The following is an 11,387-nucleotide window of genomic DNA, read 5'->3' on the forward strand; positions in this document are numbered from 1 at the left end:
GATCCGATGGATAGAGAGTACTATGATTATGGTGATTATCAATCTATTGTTCATGTGTTGTTTATGATCTTGCATGCTCTCCGTTATTAGTAGAGGCTCTGGCCAAGTTTGTACTCTTAACTCCAAGAGGGAGTATTTATGCTCGATAGTGGGTTCATGCCTCCATTGAATCTGGGACCGTGACATATCGATCTCAGGTTGTGGATGTGCTGTTGCCACTAGGGATAAAACATTGATTCTATGTCTAAGGATGTAGTTGTTGATTACATTACGCACCATACTTAATGCAATTGTCTGTTGCTTAGCAACTTAATACTGAATGGGGTTCGGACGATAACCTGAAGGTGGACTTTTTAGGCATAGATGCAGTTGGATGGCGGTCTATGTACTTTGTCGTAATGCCCAATTAAATCTCACTATATTTATCATATCATGTATATGCATTGTTATGCCTTTCTCTATTTGTCAATTGCCCGACTGTAATTTGTTCACCCAACATGCTTTTATCTTATGGGAGAGACACCTCTAGTGAACTGTGGACCCCGGTCCTATTCTTTACATAGCATACAATCTACTGCAATACTTGTTTTACTGTTTTCTTTGCAAACATCTTCCACTCGATACGTTTAATCCTTTGTTACAGCAAGCCGGTGAGATTGACAACCTCACTGTTTCGTTGGGGCAAAGTACTTTGGTTTTGTTGTGCAGATTCCACGTTGGCGCAGGAATCCCTGGTGTTGCGCCGCATCACATTTCGCGACCATCAACCTTCAACGTGCTTCTTGGCTCCTACTGGTTCGATTAAACCTTGGTTTCATACTGAGGGAAACTTGCTTCTATACGCATCATACCTTCCACTTGGGGTTCCCAACGGACGTGTGCATCTACGCGTATCAAGCTAAATTTCTGGCGCCGTTACCGGGGAGATCAAGACACGCTGCAAGGGGAGTCTCCACTTCTCAATCTCTTTACTTTGTTTTTGTCTTGCTTTATTTTATTTACTACTTTGTTTGCTGCACTAAATCAAAATACAAAAAAATTAGTTGCTAGTTTTACTTTATTTACTGTCTTGCTCTCCATATCAAAAACACAAAAAAATTAGTTACTTGCATTTACTTTATCTAGTTTGTTTTATTTACTGTTGCTAAAATGAATACTCCTGAAAATACTAAATTGTGTGACTTCACAAATGCAAATAATAATGATTTCCTATGCACACCTATTGCTCCACCTGCTACTACAGCAGAATTCTTTGAAATTAAACCTGCTTTACTGAACTTGGTTATGAGAGATCAATTTTCTGGTGCTAGTTCTGATGATGCTGCTGCCCATCTCAATAATTTTGTTGAACTTTGTGAAATGCAAAAGTATAAAGATGTAGATGGTGATATTATTAAATTGAAAGTGTTTCCTTTCTCATTAAGAGGAAGAGCTAAAGATTGGTTGCTATCTTTGCCTAAGAATAGTATTGATTCATGGACTAAATGTAAGGATGCTTTTATTGGTAGATATTATCCTCCCGCTAAAATTATATCTTTGAGAAGTAGCATAATGAATTTTAAACAATTAGATACTGAACATGTTGCTCAAGCATGGGAGAGAATGAAAACTTTGGTAAAGAATTGCCCAACCCACGGACTGACTACTTGGATGATCATCCAAACCTTCTATGCAGGACTAAATTTTTCTTCGCGGAATTTATTGGATTCAGCTGCTGGAGGTACCTTTATGTCCATCACATTGGGGGCGGCTACAAAACTTCTTGATGATATGATGATAAATTACTCTGAATGGCACACGGAAAGAGCTCCACAAGGTAAGAAGGTAAATTCTGTTGAAGAAACCTCTTCCTTGAATGATAAGATTGATGTGATTATGTCTATGCTTGTGAATGGTAGATCTAATGTTGATCCAAATAATGTTCCTTTAGCTTCATTGGTTGCTCAAGAAGAAAATGTTGATGTGAATTTCATTAAAAATAATAATTTCAACAACAATGCTTATAGGAACAACTCTGGTAATAACTATAGGCCATATCCTTCTGCTAATGGTAATGGTTACGGTAATTCTTATGGGAATTCTTACAATAATAATAGGAATGTACCCCCTGGTCTTGAAGCTATGCTTAAAGAATTTATTAGTACACAAACTGCTTTTAACAAATCTGTTGAGGAAAAGCTTGATAAAATTGATACTATTGCTTCTAGAGTTGATAGACTTGCCTCTGATGTAAATCTTTTAAAATTGAAAGTTATGCCTAATAATGATATTGATAATAAGATTACTACTACAGCAAATGCCATCCAAGTTAGAATTAATGAGAATATAAGATTAATGGCTGAATTGCGTGCTAGGTGGGATAGAGAAGAAAATGAAAAACTAGCTAAAGAGAATAATGTAGCTAAAGTTTGGACTATTACCACCACTAGTAATGCTAATTCTCCACATGTTGCTACACCTCCTACTATCAATGGTAAAATAATTGGTGTTGGCAATGTTTCTACTCCTAGTGCAAAGCGAACAAAACTGTCTGAAATTGCTAAAACTGCTGAAATTTTTTCCAACCTTGGGAACAATGATCCCATTGCTGTAGCTCATAATGATTTAGATTTTGATGATTGCCACATCTCTGAAGTTATAAAGTTCTTACAAAAACTTGCTAAAAGTCCTAATGCTAGTGCTATAAATTTAGCCTTTACAAAACATATTACAAATGCTCTCATAAAAGCTAGAGAAGAGAAACTAAAACTTGAAACTTCTATTCCTAGAAAGTTAGAAGATGGTTGGGAGCCCATCATTAAAATGAAATTCAATGACTTTGAATGTAATGCTCTATGTGATCTTGGTGCAAGTATTTCTGTTATGCCTAAAAAGATTTATGATATGCTTGACTTGCCACCATTGAAGAATTGTTATTTGGATGTTAATCTTGCCGATAATGTTAAAAAGAAACCTTTGGGGAGGATTGATAATGTGCATATTACGGTTAACAATAACCTTGTCCCCGTTGATTTTGTTGTCTTGGATATCGAATGCAATGCATCTTGTCCTATTGTGTTGGGAAGACCTTTTCTTCGAACTGTTGGTGCTGTTATTGATATGAGGGAAGGTAATATTAAATATCAATTTCCTCTCAAGAAAGGTATGGAACACTTCCCTAGAAAGAGAATGAAGTTGCCTTTTGATTCTATTATTAGAACAAATTATGATGTTGATGCTTCTACTCTCGATGTTACTTGATTTGCACTTTCTGCGCCTAGCTGAAAGGCGTTAAAGAAAAGCGCTTATGGGAGACAACCCATGTTTTTACCTACAGCAATTTTTTGTTTTGTTGAGTCTTGGAAGTTGTTTACTACTGTAGCAACCTCTCCTTATCATGTTTTTGTGCCAAGTAAAGTTTCTATGTCAAAGTTGATGTTATATTTGGGATCGCTGCGCAGAAACAGCATTGCTGTCTGTCACGAATCTGGGCACAGTTCTCTGTAGAAAATTCGAAAAAATCTGCCAATTTACGAGCGTGATCCTCAGATATGTACGCAACTTTCATTAGTTTTGAGTTTTTCCATTTGAGCAAGTCTGGTGCCAGCTTTAAATTCGTCTTTACGGACTGTTCTGTTTTTGACAGATTCTGCCTTTTATTTCGCATTGCCTCTTTTGCTATGTTGGATTTATTTCTTTGATCCATTAATGTCCAGTAGCATTATGCAATGTCCAGAAGTGAAAATAATGTTTGTGTCACCTCTGAATGAGTGAATTATTAATTGTGCACTAACCCTCTAATGAGTTTGCTTGAAGTTTGGTGTGAAGGAAGTTTTCAAGGGTCAAGAGAGGAGAATGATATACTATGATCAAGAGGAGTGAAAGCTCTAAGCTTGGGGATGCCCCCGTGGTTCACCCCTGCATATTTTAAGAAGACTCAAGCGTCTAAGCTTGGGGATGCCCAAGGCATCCCCTTCTTCATCAACAACATCATCAGGTTCCTCCCCTGAAACTATATTTTTATTCAGTCACATCTTGTGTTCTTTACTTGGAGCGTCGGTTTGTTTTTGTTTTTGTTTTTGTCTGAATAAAATGGATCCTAGCATTCACTTTGTGGGAGAGAGACACGCTCCGCTGTTGCATATGGACACATGTGTCCTTAGGCTTTACTCATAATGTTCATGGCGAAGTTTCTTCTTCGTTAAATTGTTATATGGTTGGAATTGGAAAATGCTACATGTAGTAATTCTAAAATGTCTTGGATAATGTGATACTTGGCAATTGTTATGCTCATGTTTAAGCTCTTGCATCATATGCTTTGCACCCATTAATGAAGAAATACATAGAGCTTGCTAAAATTTGATTTGCATATTTGGTTTCTCTAAGGTCTAGATAATATCTAGTATTGAGTTTTGAACAACAAGGAAGACGGTGTAGAGTCTTATAATGTTTACAATATGTCTTTTATGTGAGTTTTGCTGCACCTGTTCATCCTTGAGTTTGCTTCAAATAACCTTGCTAGCCTAAACCTTGTATCGAGAGGGAATACTTCTCATGCATCCAAAATCCTTGAGCCAACTACTATGCCATTTGTGTCCACCATACCTACCCACTACATGGTATTTCTCCGCCATTCCAAAGTAAATTGCTTGAGTGCTACCTTTAAAATTCCATCATTTACCTTTGCAATATATAGCTCATGGGACAAAATAGCCTTAAAAACTATCGTAGTATTGAATATGTACTTATGCACTTTATATTCTATTAAGTTGCTTGTTGTGCGATAACCATGCTTCTGGGGAACGCCATCAACTATTGTTGAATATCATGTGAGTTGCTATGCATGTCCGTCTTGTCTGAAGGATCTATCATTTTAGTGATTGGAGCATGCAAAATTGTTAGAGAAGAACATTGGGCCGCTAACTAAAGCCATGAACCATGGTGGAAGTTTCAGTTTTGGACATATATCCTCAATCTCATATGAGAATAATAATCATTGCTACATGCTTATGCATTTAAGAGGAGTCCATTATCTGTTGTCCATGTTGTCCCGGTATGGATGTCTAAGTTGAGAATAATCAAAAGCGAGAAATCCAAAATGCGAGCATTCTCCTTAGACCTTTGTACAGGCGGCATGGAGGTACCCCTTTGTGACACTTGGTTGAAACATGGCATGCGAAGATCCGGTAGTCCAAGCTAAGTAGGACGAGGTGCGGACACTATTAGTACACTATGCATGAGGCTTGCAACTTGTAAGATATAATTTACATAACTCATATGCTTTATTACTACCGTTGACAAAATTGTTTTATGTTTTCAAAATAAAAAGCTCTAGCACAAATACAGCAATCGATGCTTTCCTCTTTGAAGGACCTTTCTTTTACTTTTATTGTTGAGTCAGTTTACCTATCTCCTTCCACCTTAAAGAAGCAAACACTTGTGTGAACTGTGCATTGATTCCTACATACTTGCATATTGCACTTGTTATACTACTTTATGTTGACAATATCCATGAGATATACATGTTATAAGTTGAAAGCAACCGCTGAAACTTCATCTTCCTTTGTGTTGCTTCAACACCTTTACTTTGATTTATTGCTTTATGAGTTAACTCTTATACAAGACTTATTTATGCTTGTCTTGAAGTACTATTCATGAAAAGTCTTTGCTTTATGATTCAGTTGTTTACTCATGTCATTACCTTTGTTTTGATCGCTGCATTCATTACATATGTTTACAAATAGTATGATCAAGATTATGATGGCATGTCACTTCAGAAATTATCTTTGTTATCGTTTTACACTGCTGGACGAGCAGAACTAAGCTTGGGGATGCTGATACGTCTCCAACGTATCGATAATTTCTTATGTTCCATGCTACTTTATTGATGATACCTACATGTTTTATGCACATTATATGTCATATTTATGCATTTTCTGGAACTAACCTATTAACAAGATGCCGAAGAGCCAGTTGTTGTTTTCTGCTGTTTTTGGTTTCAGAAATCCTAGTAAGGAAATATTCTCGGAATTGGACGAAACTTTCGCCCAGGGTCCTATTTTTGCACGAAGCTTCCAGAAGACCGAAGAGATAACGAAGTGGGGCCACGAGGCAGCCAGGGCATAGGGCGGCGCGGCCAGGCCCTTGGCCGCGCGACCCTGCCCCCTGGGCCCCTCGTGTGGCCCCTCGCGTTGACCTTCCGCCTACTTAAAGTCTCCATCGCGAAACCCCCAGTACCGAGAGCCACGATACGGAAAACCTTCCAGAGACGCCGCCGCCGCGAATCCCATCTCGGGGGATTCAGGAGATCGCCTCCGGCACCCTGCCGGAGAGGGGATTCATCTCCCGGAGGACTCTACACCGCCATGGTCGCCTCCGGAGTGATGAGTGAGTAGTTCACCCCTGGACCATGGGTCCATAGCAGTAGCTAGATGGTCGTCTTCTCCTTGTTGTGCTTCATTGTTGGATCTTGTGAGCTGCCTAACATGATCAAGATCATCTATATGTAATTCTATATGTTGTGTTTGTCGGGATCCGATGGATAGAGAGTACTATGATTATGGTGATTATCAATCTATTGTTCATGTGTTGTTTATGATCTTGCATGCTCTCCGTTATTAGTAGAGGCTCTGGCCAAGTTTGTACTCTTAACTCCAAGAGGGAGTATTTATGCTCGATAGTGGGTTCATGCCTCCATTGAATGCAGGACGATGTGAGAAAGTTCTAAGGTTGTGGATGTGCTGTTGCCACTAGGGATAAAACATTGATTCTATGTCTAAGGATGTAGTTGTTGATTACATTACGCACCATACTTAATGCAATTGTCTTAAGCTTAGCAACTTAATACTGAATGGGGTTCGGACGATAACCTGAAGGTGGACTTTTTAGGCATAGATGCAGTTGGATGGCGGTCTATGTACTTTGTCGTAATGCCCAATTAAATCTCACTATATTTATCATATCATGTATATGCATTGTTATGCCTTTCTCTATTTGTCAATTGCCCGACTGTAATTTGTTCACCCAACATGCTTTTATCTTATGGGAGAGACACCTCTAGTGAACTGTGGACCCCGGTCCTATTCTTTACATAGCATACAATCTACTGCAATACTTGTTTTACTGTTTTCTTTGCAAACATCTTCCACTCGATATGTTTAATCCTTTGTTACAGCAAGCCGGTGAGATTGACAACCTCACTGTTTCGTTGGGGCAAAGTACTTTGGTTTTGTTGTGCAGATTCCACGTTGGCGCAGGAATCCCTGGTGTTGCGCCGCATCACATTTCGCGACCATCAACCTTCAACGTGCTTCTTGGCTCCTACTGGTTCGATTAAACCTTGGTTTCATACTGAGGGAAACTTGCTTCTATACACATCATACCTTCCACTTGGGGTTCCCAACGGACGTGTGCATCTACGCGTATCAAACATTTCATGTGATACACCATTAACACAAACAGTAACAAATATGCATGAACAGAGACTAAAAATATTTTTCCTAGATGGCCAGTACTAAAACAAGACTAACCCAATTGGATTCACCCAAAAATATTAATCCTATAATTTTAGGAATTACAAATACTAGACATAATACAGTGATCATGTTTAATGCACCAAAAATCGTACAAAAATCGTAAAAATATGGGACCTGTGGCATTGGAAAGATAATAAAATTTCTGAACTAATGCAATTGGTTTCACTGGATTTGAGTGTATATAACTCAAGTTATTTGCGAAAGAGTGTCACTGGTTTTTGTCACAATACAACAACAATTAAATTTTTAAACGAATTGGAAAGGGGCGGGAAGATCTGGGCCGTGCGGGGGTGGAGAAGTGGGCCGGCCCAGGTGGTTTTCCAGGTGGCGGTGGGTGATACGTCTCCAACGTATCGATAATTTCTTATGTTCCATGCTACATTATTGATGATATCTACATGTTTTATACACATTATATGTCGTATTTACGCATTTTCTGGAACTAATCTATTAACAAGATCTTTGAAGAGCCGATTCTTTGTTTTACTGCTGTTTTTGGTTTCAGAAATCCTAGTAAGGAAATATTCTCGGAATTGGACGAAATCAATGCCCAGGGTCCTATTTTTGCACGAAGCTTCCAGAAGACCGAAGGGGAAAGGAAGTGGGGCCACGAGGTGCCGCCACACTAGGGCGGCGCGGCCCAGGCCTTGGCCGCGCCGGCCTGGTGTGTGGGGCCCTCGTGTGGCCCCCTGCGTTGCCCTTCCGCCTACTTAAAGTCTTCGTCGCGAAACCCTCTGTACCGAGAGCCACGATACGGAAAACCTTCCAGAGACGCCGCCGCCGCGAATCCCATCTCGGGGGATTCAGGAGATCGCCTCCGGCACCCTGCCGGAGAGGGGAATCATCTCCCGGAGGACTCTTCATCGCCATGATCGCCTCCGGAGTGATGAGTGAGTAGTTCACCCTTGGACTATGGGTCCATAGCAGTAGCTAGATGGTCGTCTTCTCCTCATGTGCTTCATTGTTGGATCTTGTGAGCTGCCTAACATGATCAAGATCATCTATCTGTAATACTATATGTTGTGTTTGTCGGGATCCGATGGATAGAGAATACTATGTTATGGTGATTATCAATCTATTATTTATGTGTTGTTTATGATCTTGCATGCTCTCCGTTATTAGTAGAGGCTCTGGCCAAGTTTTTGCTCTTAACTCCAAGAGGGAGTATTTATGCTCGATAGTGGGTTCATGCCTCCATTGATATACAGGACGATGTGAGAAAGTTCTAAGGTTGTGGATGTGCTGTTGCCACTAGGGATAAAACATTGATGCTATGTCTAAGGATGTAGTTGTTGATTACATTACACACCATACTTAATGCAATTGTCTGTTGCTTGCAACTTAATACTGGAAGGGGTTCGGATGATAACCTGAAGGTGGACTTTTTAGGCATAGATGCATGCTGGATGGCGGTCTATGTACTTTGTCGTAATGCCCTGATTAAATCTCACTATATTTATCATATCATGTATATGCATTGTTATGCCCTTCTCTATTTGTCAATTGCCCGACTGTAATTTGTTCACCCAACCTGCTTTTATCTTATGAGAGAGACACCCCTAGTGAACTGTGGACCCCGGTCCTATTCTTTACATCGCATACAATCTACTGCAATACTTGTTTTACTGTTTTCTTCGCAAACAATCATTTTCCACACAATACGGTTAATCCTTTGTTACAGCAAGCCGGTGAGATTGACAACTTCATTGTTTCGTTGGGGCAAAGTACTTTGGTTGTGTTGTGCAGGTTCCACGTTGGCGCCGGAATCCCTGGTGTTGCGCCGCATCACATTTCGCCACCATCAACCTTCAACGTGCTTCTTGGCTCCTACTGGTTCGATTAAACCTTGGTTTCATACTGAGGGAAACTTGCTTCCATACGCATCATACCTTCCACTTGGGGTTCCCAACGGACGTGTATGATACGTCTCCAACGTATCGATAATTTCTTATGTTCCATGCTACTTTATTGATGATACCTACATGTTTTATGCACATTATATGTCATATTTATGCATTTTCTGGAACTAACCTATTAACAAGATGCCGAAGAGCCAGTTGCTGTTTTCTGCTGTTTTTGGTTTCAGAAATCCTAGTAAAGAAATATTCTCGGAATTGGACGAAATTTTCGCCCAGGGTCCTATTTTTGCACGAAGCTTCCAGAAGACCGAAGAGATAACGAAGTGGGGCCACGAGGCGGCCAGAGGGGAGGCCGGCGCGGCCCGAGCCCACGCGCCGACCTACCCCTGGGCCCTCGTGTGGCCCCCGCGTTGACCCTCCGCCTACTTAAAGCTTCCGTCGCGAAACCCCAGTGCGAGAGCCACGATACGGAAAACCTTACAGAGACGCCGCCGCCGCGAATCCCATCTCGGGGGATTCTGGAGATCGCCTCCGGCACCCTGCCGGAGAGGGGATTCATCTCCCGGAGGACTCTACACCGCCATGGTCACCTCCGGAGTGATGAGTGAGTAGTTCACCCCTGGACCATGGGTCCATAGCAGTAGCTAGATGGTCGTCTTCTCCTTGTTGTGCTTCATTGTTGGATCTTGTGAGCTGCCTAACATGATCAAGATCATCTATCTTTAATACTATATGTTGTGTTTGTCGGGATCCGATGGATAGAGAGTACTATGATTATGGTGATTATCAATCTATTGTTTATGTGTTGTTTATGATCTTGCATGCTCTCCGTTATTAGTAGAGGCTCTGGCCAAGTTTGTACTCTTAACTCCAAGAGGGAGTATTTATGCTCGATAGTGGGTTCATGCCTCCATTGAATGCAGGACGATGTGAGAAAGTTCTAAGGTTGTGGATGTGATGTCGCCACTAGGTATAAAACATTGATGCTATGTCTTATGATGTTGTTGTTTATTACATTACGCACCATACTTAATGCAATTGTCTGTTGCTTAGCAACTTAATGCGAATGGGGTTCGGATGATAACTTTGAAGGTGGACTTTATAGGAATAGATGTTGTTGGATGGCGGTCTATGTACTTTGTCGTAATGCCCAATTAAATCTCACTATATTTATCATATCATGTATATGCATTGTTATGCCTTTCTCTATTTGTCAATTGCCCGACTGTAATTTGTTCACCCAACATGCTTTTATCTTATGGGAGAGACACCTCTAGTGAACTGTGGACCCCGGTCCTATTCTTTACATAGCATACAATCTACTGCAATTGTGTTTACTGTTTTCTTTGCAAACATCTTCCACTCGATACGCTTAATCCTTTGTTACAGCAAGCCGGTGAGATTGACAACCTCACTGTTTCGTTGGGGCAAAGTACTTTGGTTTTGTTGTGCAGATTCCACGTTGGCGCAGGAATCCCTGGTGTTGCGCCGCATCACATTTCGCGACCATCAACCTTCAACGTGCTTCTTGGCTCCTACTGGTTCGATTAAACCTTGGTTTCTTTACGAGGAAAACTTGCTACCGTGCGCATCATACCTTCCTCTTGGGGTTCCCAACGAACGTGTGAGTTACACGCCATCAAGCTCTTTTTCTGGCGCCGTTGCCGGGGAGATCAAGACACGCTGCAAGGGGAGTCTCCACTTCTCAATCTCTTTACTTTGTTTTTGTCTTGCTTTATTTTATTTACTACTTTGTTCGCTGCACTAAATCAAAACACAAAAAAATTAGTTGCTAGTTTTACTTTATTTACTGTCTTGCTCTCTATATCAAAAACATAAAAAATTAGTTACTTGCATTTACTTCATCTAGTTTGTTTTATTTACCGTTGCTAAAATGAATACCCCTGAAAATACTAAGTTGTGTGACTTCACAAATGCAAATAATAATGATTTCCTATGCACACCTATTGCTCCACCTGCTACTACAGCAGAATTCTTTGAAATTAAACCTGCT

Source organism: Lolium perenne, chromosome 5 (genome assembly GCF_019359855.2).
Source record: "Lolium perenne isolate Kyuss_39 chromosome 5, Kyuss_2.0, whole genome shotgun sequence".
Lineage (NCBI taxonomy): Eukaryota > Viridiplantae > Streptophyta > Magnoliopsida > Poales > Poaceae > Lolium > Lolium perenne.